This window comes from Opisthocomus hoazin, chromosome 1 (assembly GCF_030867145.1).
Source record: "Opisthocomus hoazin isolate bOpiHoa1 chromosome 1, bOpiHoa1.hap1, whole genome shotgun sequence".
NCBI lineage: Eukaryota > Metazoa > Chordata > Aves > Opisthocomiformes > Opisthocomidae > Opisthocomus > Opisthocomus hoazin.
In genome coordinates this window covers 104,188,517-104,200,976 of record NC_134414.1, presented here as the reverse complement: position 1 = coordinate 104,200,976, position 12,460 = coordinate 104,188,517, and the positions used below count along the sequence as shown (strand labels likewise).

The 12,460-nt window shown below is 40.2% G+C and overlaps 1 long non-coding RNA gene across 4 annotated transcripts; it reads right to left on the bottom strand.

The window, feature by feature from the left end:
• Positions 1 to 1,438: 1,438 nt before the first annotated feature.
• Positions 1,439 to 12,218, bottom strand: LOC142364609 (uncharacterized). 4 transcript variants are annotated; one of them, XR_012766319.1, is made up of 6 exons: positions 12,067 to 12,218; positions 11,471 to 11,528; positions 8,453 to 8,788; positions 7,498 to 7,634; positions 6,580 to 6,695; positions 1,439 to 2,319 (listed from the first exon to the last, which is right to left on the bottom strand). It is a non-coding gene; the product is annotated as an uncharacterized LOC142364609 (long non-coding RNA). The 4 variants fall into 4 exon arrangements; XR_012766317.1 differs by having other exon boundaries at positions 7,498 to 8,506; positions 8,668 to 8,788; XR_012766310.1 differs by having other exon boundaries at positions 7,498 to 8,788.
• Positions 12,219 to 12,460: the final 242 nt, after the last annotated feature.

Below are 12,460 nucleotides of genomic sequence, written 5' to 3'. Positions count from 1 at the left end.
GTCCCCTTGTGCCAGTGCTAGCATTCACACGGTTGTACTCGCATTCACGTGGTTGAACAGTAACTGAATCAGCTCAATGATCTCACTCAAAAAAACTTCCCTTGGTTACTTTTCAGACAGATCAGAAAGCTGGCCTGACTTACCAGATGCTCATTCATGTCAACAGAAAGGGAGGCGAGTAGGCTGGAAGGAAACTGTCTCCGAAAGTGGTGATGAAAGGAGCATGGTTACACATTGTAGCGGATGCTGGAGTTCCTTGCTGAGCTCATGTAAAGCACACCCTCGCGAAACACTGAGCAGTGCGGTGCGGAGGTGGAAATGAGCGGTAGGAAGAGGGTGGGAATTCTTAACCCAACTTTTCCACTGAAGAAATTAACAACAGAAAGTAGAGTGTAGGTAATCCTACAGAAGTCAACAACACGCTCCAGCCAGACTGCTCCGAGTGCCCAGAGTCAGCCACGTGCATGAATTTTTGCTAGTTCAGAGCTTAATTTAATGGCAGCTCTGCCTGCTCAGCGCCCCGAGAGTCAGTTCCTTCATCAATTGATTTGAACTTACAAAAGTAAGCCACAGATTAAGAGGCAGACTGGGGACCATGCTGGGGCCTTCATCGGCGTGTTTTTAGTACTCGTGACTGTGACAGCTGAAAAAATCAGAACACAAGTTAGTAAAAATCTGGTGGCTTCCTTGTAAAGCTGAGAACTCTTCTTTAAAGAGGCAGAAAACTGAGGCGTGTCATACAAAGATGATGAGGGGACTGGAGCATCTCTCCTACAAGGAAAGGCTGAGGGAGCTGGGCTTGTTTAGCCTGAAGAAGAGAAGGCTGCGAGGGACCTTATAAATGCCTTATAAATATGTTAAGGGTGGGTGTCAAGAGGACGGGGCCAGGCTCTTTTCAGTGGTGCCCAGCAACAGGACAAGGGGCAACGGGCACAAACTGAAGCATAGGAAGTTCCGTCTGAACATGAGGAAGAACTTCTTCACTCTGAGGGTGACAGAGCACTGGAACAGGCTGCCCAGAGGGGTTGTGGAGTCTCCTTCTCTGGAGATGTTCAAAACCTGCCTGGACATGGTCCTGTGCAGCCTGCTCTAGGTCACTCTGCTTCGGCAGGTCCCTTCCAACCCCGACCATTCTGTGATTCTGTGACTTGCTGGAGATCACATAAGCTCCTTGTTGTAGAGACAGTAACAGAACATAATCTGCATTTGATGTGATCGAGTAAGAAAATTACTGTTTTGTGGCTTTAGGTAGGCTTTGCAGATTGCTTTCAACACATCTTACTTCATGGAATTGTATGCCAAAAACCAGATCAGGGCAACCACTCCTCTCCCAGACGTTAAACTTTAAAGCCCGCACAAAATAATAGCGCTGCTTAATGATCCAGCTTTGAGATTTTTTTTCCAAGAGACAAATACTGTTCATTTTTCACAACTGCATTCTTAGAAACTACTGAACTATTTTTGCTAACATTCTTCCTCTGTAAGGATAATAAAAAGCCCTGCTTTCAGGAACTTAACTGAGAGGTTATTAAACAACCCAAATTTTACATATATCTCATTATCAGCTCTGTTTATGATTGTAGAGAACCTGTTCAAAGTGAAAAAATACAAAATAAAAAAAAAAGATTAACTACATTCATGTAAGCAGTGAATGACTAACATGGTTGTTTCTGTGGTATTAAGGAGAATAATGCCTAGTTTTAAATATTCGTTCTCGAATCCCTGAGAACAAACAGCGTGTTCTGCATGAGTTCCTCAAGGTCCGTCTTGCTCTGCTTCCTGCCAGGCACCGTCATTTTTTAGGCACATTTTTTCCTGCTGTTAGCTGCGCTGCAGGGCACCATCTCTGAGGTCATTATCAAGGGGTTTCTTTGTCAGCCTGGCAAGACATCTCCTCCTGGTCCACAAAGCCAAGGGCTAGTTCGGTCCCACCGAAATCCACAAAGGTCCCGTGCCAGAGCTGCAGTTAGACATAAGGCTGGTTCTACAGACTCGAGTGGACCTGCGCCAGTTTACCTTATCTGGTGATCTGGCTCCATGAAAACAAGTCCCTAATGACTCACGTCCACCTCATACCTGGTGTGCACGGGAAGAAGTTGTTTTTCAAGCTGAGTCCTACAAATCCCAGCAAATAATGTCTTGTTTCTCGTAGGGCTTCTTTCTTTTAGTTGGCGCTGAATAAAGTACGTGTTCAATGAAGATACTTGCTCGACACATGTCACGCAACGTGGTGGGACCTGGTGGCAGGGTGAGTCAGGGCGTTCAGTCTGCAGGCACCCTCTATAGGCTCTTCCACGGGCCAGCACTCGGCAGCATTTGCTGGGGAGAAAGCAGCTTCAGAATCACGTTGAAAATTAAGCAGAAGCAAAACCCTAGTTTTCAAAACTGAGCAGATTTACATATTTTTCGTACAAATAACTAGCATCGAAAAATTATAATTTGGTATAAAAATCAGAAAAAAAGCCTCTTTTCACCGAAGCGCTTCCGTTCAGATGGGTATTTTATTTTGCTTTGTCCATGTAAACCAACATCTTGGTGTGCTAATGTAACACCAAAATCTTAACATAAAATTTGAAAAAGCTTTGAAAAAACAGCTTTGAAATCCATTGCTCCTAACTAGTATTGCCTAGTAAATACACGGGTATTAAAAAAGCCTCTGTATACAATCTAATATAAGAATGTAAATTCTAAACTAGATGACTGACAAGAAAATGGATGTAACTTTTTAGCTTGGCAAGGCCCTTGTGTGAATGCGAACACTGTGAATAATGAAGAAGTGGAACAGGTACATAAGCAGTCGTAGACTAAAACTCTCGAGTGTCATTAAGCAGCATGAATGAGGGAAATTATTTTAAAATATGACTTGAAAAAACAAGTCTCCATTAATAAATTATCATCCCATTGTCTCTGCCCCCACAGTTGATTTTGTCTCTCAAGATGTATTTAATAGGTTCACACGAAGTTGTGGTAATTTAGAACTTGCAGGTCATACCCTTGCCCTGCCAGTGTGGTTCCGCAGCTCAGGCACAAATCTATAATGCCATATTTAAACCTGTCATGTGAAGCCCTGAATGGGCTTTGTGTAAATTAACCTTGGTACCTGCGCTGCAGCTTGCACTGAAGGCAGCAGCCTCCTAGTCAGGCAGGCATGGGGATTTGCCCAAAGGAGTAAATCACTGGATATTGGATTAGAGGCTTCTGGCAAGCTATTGTAAAAGATCTGGAAAAGAGTCCTCTGTATCCTGGTTGACTAATACTTTCCATTATAAAGGACTCTTTCTTTGGGAAGCATTAACACGTGGTTTGTTTGTTGCAGGCCTTTGATATTTAGCAGGGGAAGTCCCAGAGGCTATAGTGGTACCTATTCACTGCCCAGAGAAACGTGAGTCAGTTTTACCTGTATTGTAAAGTATTTAAAAATGCTGTGTGTCTGATTCATGCACAAAGAGAGATTAAAATCAGGCTGCCACCCACATCTGTCTGGCCTGCCCCCACTGCGCAGATGGCTCAACTGCTCTTGAAACATCAGCCGAATTCCCACAAATTACAGCCTGACATATTTAATAATACTAAAACCTGAGCACAAAGATCTCAGCTGCCTGCAAAGCAGGAACTTTCAAGGCAGTAACAAGGTGGACAGCTATGGAAGGAGATTTCTACAGCCGTCACTTTTAATCCTCCTATATTTGGAACAGGGGTCTTAAATTCCTTTTCCTTCTCTGGCCAAGGTTGCTAAACATCGTAGATACCTTGTTGTGAGGCTGAAAAAGCCACGAGCACTGCTGTCGGAGCACAGGGGTAGAGTCAGAGGCATTACTTAGGGCTCCCTCCAGCAAGCCCCACTCCCATTCCAAATGCAAATGTAGGAAAACGGCACAGACCCCCAAGCTGGCTCACTCTCCCCGCGCTCTTTATGACAGCAAAGGTAGGAAGCAAGGGAACAGTTCATGTAAGAGCGCAACAGTTCCTGTGCTGATACCACCTCCTCACCCGCTCCTACCAGCCTTCGTGAGGGCCCTGGGCAGAGCACTTTGCTCTTCCAGCAGTGGGGATGAACAAGTCCGTTCTTCCCCAGCCCCGCACACAGGCCTAGCATGGCCTCATAGTTCTCACGTGCAACAGCGGTCGGCACGCAAGGACTATGAGGGCAAAGGGAAGGACGGCATGGTGAGGCGTCAGTTCCGGGGAGAGAGTTCTCCACAGAAGACGCCCAGTGTAAATCCTCCCAAACTCAAGTAGCCCAGCATCCTTGGGGTCACACGGCAAGCTCACTTCAGTTTCAGACAGCCTATTTTTGTTCCAGCTATTCCCAGTCTGTCTGGTACCCCATTCTGGTTGGCAGGGGACTCACCCGTGTGCAGGCTGATTGCTTGTCCTGGGCTCTCAGGATTAGTTTGTCTACGTAAAGGAACAAGCATTCAGTAAGTGGTGATGATGCAATACTGCTCTGCGTACACCCTGAAAGCTGCTTTCAAAGCAGCGCAGCAAGCCCTTTGGAGGGAATGCCTCTGGGTCCTCACGGGATGCTGGCTTGTAGTAGCTAACACGGTGTAAGTTACTCTCCTGGCTGACTGAATACTACCTTCTCCTGTGTATAAGTCTCACAGTATTTTAGTTGGAGGGCTCATTCAGTTCTTGTTTTAAAAAAATGTTTCACAAGTAATTCATTTTTACTGTGATGAAAGATACCTGTCTTTTTGTCAGTGCCCTTTATACAAGAATCAAATAAATGTCCTTGCCAAGCAGTTTTCCTAACAGGTCAGAATAACTATGGCTATGTGGAATTCATTATGAAAATACAGTTAGGTACATTTAGCTATGCTGCCAATATAATTCATTTACTATCTTGTCATTGTACCTGCAACACCCAACAAATAACTGTAAAATTTCCTTTATACAAGATGGTATATAACTCCTAAAGTCAGCTCTGTGAACAAATTTAGCTGTTTGATTTAGACATAACCTTCTTTTTTTTATTTAAATATATTAAATTAACAATACATTGTAGCTTAAAAGTCTGTTATAATAATAAAGTCTCTCTAATAACTCTTGAAACAATTTTTAAAGTTACTAAGTAAAGCTAAGAAACCTGCCAAAATTGTAAATTGTTTATATATGTCTCACAAGTTGTTATCTGATTTCTAATAAATAACCTACTGGGCTAATAGAAAATGGGATGTTTTACCCATCAATTCAAACTGTCTCATGCATTGGCTCAACACTTTCCACGTCAGCGATATTTTTTTAATAAATAAATAAATACACATGCACACACACACATATATATGCTATACGAATATACAGAACTTCAAAGTTTCTTCTCCAAAAGGCTATAAATGAAATTATTATATGTGTGTAATATTTTGTGTATCTTGCATATATTTTCTAAGCACTTCAGAATAATTTAACATGAAAGCTGAGAAAACACAGTATTATATACAAGATTTGACAAGGATAAAAGTGAAGACTTTAAAACACATTTTGTTTAAAAAAACTCTTCTGAAGAGTATACTTTTCACAGTAAAAAGGCTGTTGATCCTGAAAGCTGTCTGAAATCCCAGGCCCAGTTCCATTTCTACTAGTATTTCCTTCACGTTCATTGGTGTTGCTTCATGAGCTTTAGCAGAAATACAAGTTTTCAAACGGCTGTGCAGCAGTTTGAAGTTCAGGACACACAGGCTCTGGCACAGAAGTCTCTGTTCCTACCAGAACATTTCCTCCAGTAGCTTGTGACCACGGCTGAAGCTGTGTGAAAAGTACTTCTGCTGTTGAAGTGTCTCTTTCGCGAGAGTCCCCCCTTCTCTTCCAAAACTCTTTTGACTTGGTGAAGACTTATTTGTTACCATCTTGTTATTAAGAGCCTGACCTAAACCCATGACAGCATTACGTACTGCTAAATTCAAACTCATATGACCCTCATCATCTTCTTTATATCTAAGGGAATAAAATTGAAAATACTGAAAATACAAGCTACAAACATAGCATTTACAGCAGAAGAATAACATCTAATTAGACTGCCAAAACTGAGAATGTCAGCAGTTAAAAGATGAACTAGATTGCTATTTATTAGGTGGCACTCAAACAAAAGACAATCTGTGTGAAGGAATACCTGCATGAGGGTTCCAGTAAGTAGGTTTTATAAAATGTACACCACATAACAGAAAATAAGAGATACCTATTCATAATTACATTTTATTTGCTGGATTTTCTTGTCCCAAAATGGAGAGTATGGCTTGTTGACACTACAGAAGCTGTTGATGTATTTATGTACTCTCTGTGGTAAATACAACTTGCAGGGTCAAAAAATTTCTTTTAACAATCTAGGTCACAAGAATTTCACAGCAGTAAAACCTATAAAAGCAAACCCACCTTTTTTTCCCTTGGTTTAACCAACTTTACACTAGGTTTTCCATTACGATAGTGAAACCCAAGTAGTAAATTGTTTTACGCTCGGAATGTTTAAAATGGAATCAAACGGAATCAAACTTAAGATAGCATTTAATTAAATATCTGTATCTCTTAAAACGTTTAAAAGAAAAAATACTTTATGATCTGAACAAGAATCAACTGGTAACATACCTGAAATGAGAATGACTGCTGAGTTTATGAGCTTTTCAAAGATGTAGAGTCAGTGTGTAACTCCAGGAGAAACATTTCTGACAGATGTGGCATTTATATTTCAGAATGCCATTACTCTTGGAAAGAAAGAATGTTAGAGTCATTGAAGGCTTGCATGTATATATGGCAAAAATTAATTCTTTGTTGAAAAGGAGGAAAACCACACTGACTAGCTGAAAACCTTTTTGAAGTTAACTTCCTAAAACATTTAAAATGTGTGGGGTTTAGAACTTGTCTGATTAAGGAACTCCAGTGAACAAGGAAATTCTCTGCATTAGCCACCAGTACTGCAGACATCTCCAACAGCAGTGTGACACATAGCTTCCACTAAAATATATTCATTTTACATAGCAGTGATTGTAACTCCGAAAGCTGAGGAAACAGGCAACAAGAGCGCATAAACTACAGCAGTCAAAACTGTATTTTAATGTTATGGCCAAGCTCACCCAATTAAGAGTGATGTAAGCTTTACACACTTGGTAGTTTCTCTATTTTCAGGTAACATATTAGTTCTAAGGATGGAGTACCAACACGAGGAGGGAGGTGACATTGGATTTTAATCCCTGAAACATTTTGCTGCTGAGATTAGGATTGGCATGTTCTTTTTTTTAAAAAGAGGAGGGAGGGGACTGGCCGAAGTTCAAGACTGTCAGTATGCAACTGCATGCACGTAAGGTGAGCTCACAAAATCTATAGGTAAGGATGAGTCAGGTATTTGCATAATACTTGCAAGAGTCCTAGAAATGTGTGCAAATAAATACTTGATTTGATCCAAAAATGAAACATTTTATTAATTCACAAGAAAATAAACACACACAAATTTGGAACTTTAGTCTCATTTATAGCAATAAATTTTATTCTGCTGTTTAGTATACTCACCACGTGCTCTCTTGCAATGCAGTCTCAAAGTTCATGAAGTCCGTGAAGTCAAACCACATCCTTCAACATCACAGCTGTAGGCATCTGAATCATTGTGTGTTTCAACATGTTTATGCAGATCATACGCATTCTTAAAACTGAAAACAAGGTAAAACAAATAACAGATATAATAGTACAGAGGAGTAGTCTTGTGGTTAATGTTTAGGACTGGGAGGTAGTAATTTTTGGCTCTGGTAATGGCAAGTGAAAGCGGAACATGTGTAAATCGCTTCTCTGCCTCATTTTTTCCACCTGTGAAAAGGGGATAGTACAGACCTTTCTTTGATGTGCTCTGGATTTCATTTTCCATTCCCTTTTTTCTTCCCACACATCCACACCATGCCCAAATCTAGGTAATTTTTCCACAATTGTGTTGCAAGGCATCACCCTCTCTTTCTCTTCACACAGAGAAAATTCTTGCCCATTATCGATCAGTCACTTCATCGTCTCTGGTCTAGAAATTCGGATTATTTTCTCCATCCATGTACAGTGTGAACACAAAAGTACTTAAATATTTGTTCACTTTATCCCACTTCCAGCACAGGCAAAGGCTAGACCTCTCACCTCCTCTTGCAAAGTTAAACATAATTTACCAATGCTTATATATGCAACTTGGTCCATCACTTCACATCACATCGCCACTTTTTTTTTTTTATTTCACTGCTGTGTGGCATCATATGGTGAAAGCAGAGAAGAAACAACCACAGAAAAATGAAAGTGCAAGACAGCAGAAGGTATAGTAAGCCTGTGGCACAAAAATCACTGAAAGGAGAAGACTTTGACTCTCCCAGGATACAGCCAGCAATCATTTAGAATGGCAAAACCCACAGTTTAAGGCACTACCACTACGTATCTCAACTTGTTGTGATGACCATTTTGTAGTACACATGCCAGGAAAATTCACATTTTAACACACCAGTCCTAGTTGCACCAGAAGATCATGAACGTCTCATCATGAACGTCTCAGCAGCTGAAAGCAGATGAACAGCAGATGAATCTATTAGATTTATTCATTGAACAGTTGATTGTTTTTGTGGTTGAAAACTTTTCTTTCTTTACTAACTCCTACATAAAACACTAACTTGGTGCTAAAGTTCTGCTGACACAGCTACGAGCCTCAAATTTGCCTACCTGCTGTCACAGAGGTGACAATGGAAAGGATGTTCATCACAGTGTCGGAATCTGATGTGTGCTTTCAGTGAGGAGACGCTTGTGCATACCGTATCACAAAGGGCACAGGTAACACGATTAACTGGAAAAGACAGTAGAAAGAAAGATACTTCCTGTTCTGTATTGCAGCTTCACCAGGACATTGTCAGCTATGACATATGATAAAAAATGTATTAAAATATTGTATTAAAATTAACAAATTATAGGACATTTGGGAATAAAATATACAAAGAAAAAAGATAGAAATGGAATGAAGATACAATAAAGAGAGTGGTGAAATAATGGGCAATCTTCCAATGTTTCAAGTTACTTTCAAAAAATAGATGGTAAGGGAAAAAGATGTAGAGGATCATGTTTCACTCTCTAGGCTCTAACAAAAAGGATGATTATCGTCTTGCCCTTGGCACTTTGGGAGGATTTCTAAAAGATGGATGTTGTCTGGAGGCCTTCTGACAGACAAGCACTGGCAAATCTATTTTTAGTGTTTAAGGTATTACCACTCTTAAAAAGGTGGCAGAAAGAATATGGATGCACTTGCTTAAGGCATAACAACGCTAGGTGCTTGCGAGGCTGCTAGACTACAAACTGCAGTGACTGAGGCACAGATTCGCTCTGCGGACTCTGGAACTGGGGAGAACCTCTTGCAGACTGGCAGGCAGGACTGTAACATCTGAACAACCGCTTGCTTTGCTGCATTTGAATCAGCAGCCTGATGAATGCAGTAGGAAGAGTCTCAATAGAGAAGTTGTTGATTTAGGAAAAATCTGTGATCCAGAACTTTGAAACAATGCATTGTTTTATAATCAGCCCAGTGCTTTACAGGTGGCCAAGAAAACACATGCAGTTGAAGTGCTCATGTTTTCTCAAAAAAGGCAGTAACTATAATGTACTGTAACTATTCTGGAATCACTCCCTGCATAGGCACTTTTCCTCATAGTTTGTCTCAGATAAGGAAAGGGATTATTTATTCTTTTATATAAGAAGGGATTATTTTTCTCTTTCCTTCCTCAAATAAATAGCTTCATGTGGAAAACTAGTCTGGAATAACTTAATCTGCAAAACCGCATCAGTGTAGTTCAGCAGTCTCTTGAAATGGGAGTATCCAACAGTTTATTTAGTTGTCTGGCATGTAAACGTGTCCATGTAGGGAGTGATTTCAGAATACTTCCAGCATTTGCATTTACATCACAGCTTATTCCAGAATAATTTCTTATAGGTAGGCAAGCTCTTTAACAGAAAATTTCAATATTTATCTACACCAGCAAGCTATTATGAAACACACTGGGGTAAGAATCTGAAAATGTCATGTCTGCACTGGCAGCCTGCACTAACATGCTGACATGTATGCTGCCAGAATTTTTAAAGAAAGCTGAATCATGAACCAGGGAACTAACTGGCTCTTGTATCTGAAGGGATTTAGGTTGTGCCTAAACAGTTGGACCCGGGAATGCCTCCCAGCTCCCTCAGCCAAGTTCACATTGCAGCTGGTTCGCTGTGGCTTTATGGGACATGACACAGGTTCACCTCATCCTTGTACCTAGGTCCAGCCACCTTGTGATTTTCCCTGCCTGTGCAAACAGAACACAGTCTGAATTATCAGGGGACAAAGACAGCCAGGCACACTGTACAATTCACAAAGGTTTAGCTGCAGCCAGAGTGACCAGAGACAAACAGTCCAGCTAGCCATATGCTCCATTTAATGTATCAAATCTATCTGAATGTGTTATGCTTGAACTTAAAAAAAAACCCAACAGCATATTTAAACTGCTTCATTAGCTAACAAAAACAAAAAATAATTTGTATTTATTTCCAATTTCTATCCAAAATCACCTTGAGACAAAGGAATAAAATTAATCCAGTAAACAAAATAAAAATAATTCTCTATTTTCTATTATAAAATATAAAAATTAAGATATTTTAGTCAGATGCATGTCCACTATAAAACTGTTTAAATACGAACATGGTCAGTCCTGGTAGCTCACAGTAAGCACCAAACCAAATGCATAGCTGTTAAGCATCCGTGTGTTGACTTGCAGACAGTGAAAAATTAGGTTTCCTTAAGAATGCAACTAGAAAGTAGAATCTACCCTGACTGAGCAAGTCTGCACAAAGCTGCTTGTATGTTTATACAACCTAAATGACTGCTGCCCAGGTTTGGCTACATGGTTCAAAAATTCCCATTCCCAAAGCAAAGACCCACCCGCCTCTCGGCTTCTGCATTTCCTGTATGTCCAACAGCAGTATCACATGGGCTTCCTCGTGCTTAGATGCTGTAGGATTCTTTCCCAGCAAGTCATAGCTGTTGTAGTATAACTTGTGAGAATAATCTGGGGACCTCAGGGAATTGTGGCTAGGTCAACGAAGGACTACACCATTTGAACGAGGCCGATTATGCACTGCAAGGCGAGCAGAGTTGCAGCCCAAGCTAAAACACAGCTTTGGCTTTAAACATGCCTCTAGTCATGAAAGCAAGTCAACAGAGATGCAAGTGAAGAATAAGCATCTGCACCGGAGCTACTGCAAAATAGAAAAGCCCCTTAAACTTTTTGATTAGAAGGTATGAAGCAGGGAATTGTCATGCTTCAGAAGGAATGACAATGAAATTCCTACTTTCCAGCATTTGTAACACTGTTGCCCTAGTTCCGTATATAAATTTTCTTAGCTGATGTAATGATACTTATAATAACTCTGTAGTTTATCAAACCTGTTCTGTACAAGGTGACCTTGGGAAAAATAAGTTTTATTTTAAAAAGGTCTGACTTACCATGTCCCCTCATGTGATCTCGTAGCAGCCTTTCATTGGCAAAATGTTTCTGACAGTTCTGGCAAACAAATATTTGTTCGGAATTTAAACAGAAATTATTTAGTGCCAATACAAATAACTTATGAAAGATTTATTAATTAATAACCTCAAGCTGCCAGTTTCATGGATAAACTAACACAGCATTGAGACTGTTTCAATATTCTTTTTCATTACCAACACCATTCAGAAGAAAATTTAATTTAGGCTTAATAAAGAGAATTGTTTATCAGTAACTTGATTTTATTCTAAACAGAATAACAATCTATTCAAAATACTAACAGTTTGAAATTTGAGCTCTTCTGTCAATTACCTAGAATGCACCTACTATTACCTAGAATGCACCTACTTTCCATCGCCAAAACATCCACAGTTCCTCGCTATACTCTTAATAATTCCTAATTATAATTCCTAATTATTAATTCCTAACTATACTATTATATACAGCACTTAAAAACAGAAAAAAGCAACTACTTCTCCTTTCCTCTTTAGCATGCATAAAATCACGCCAACTAATGCACAGCTGATTGAGGGAGTGTTCTGGTGAAGAAAATACTTACTGGAAAAGCAAAGCTGAAGAGAAAAAAACCTGCCTTTTGACCTGAAAACAGTTAAATGATCAGTGGGATTACTTGCAGAGATTTTGTAATCCAAGGTTGGCTCTTGTGGAGGATCTCTCTTCAACAATCAAAAGTCTTTCCCATTCACAGGCAGTTTCCCAGTGTCAGTGGAATGTCACGCTGTGCCTTGGGCACCGAGGGAAGAGAGGCAGTGCAATGCCACAGCTGTCGAGTGAAAAGATTTTCTGCTGAAACAGAGATCTAAGGGTGTTCTCTTGCTCACTTTCATTACCCTAATTTGTCAGACATGCAAAGTCACGAGAACTTCTATGCTTCATGAAAACAATTGCCTTCCTGGAATAAACCCTGCTTTCCTGCAATTGACTTTCATGAA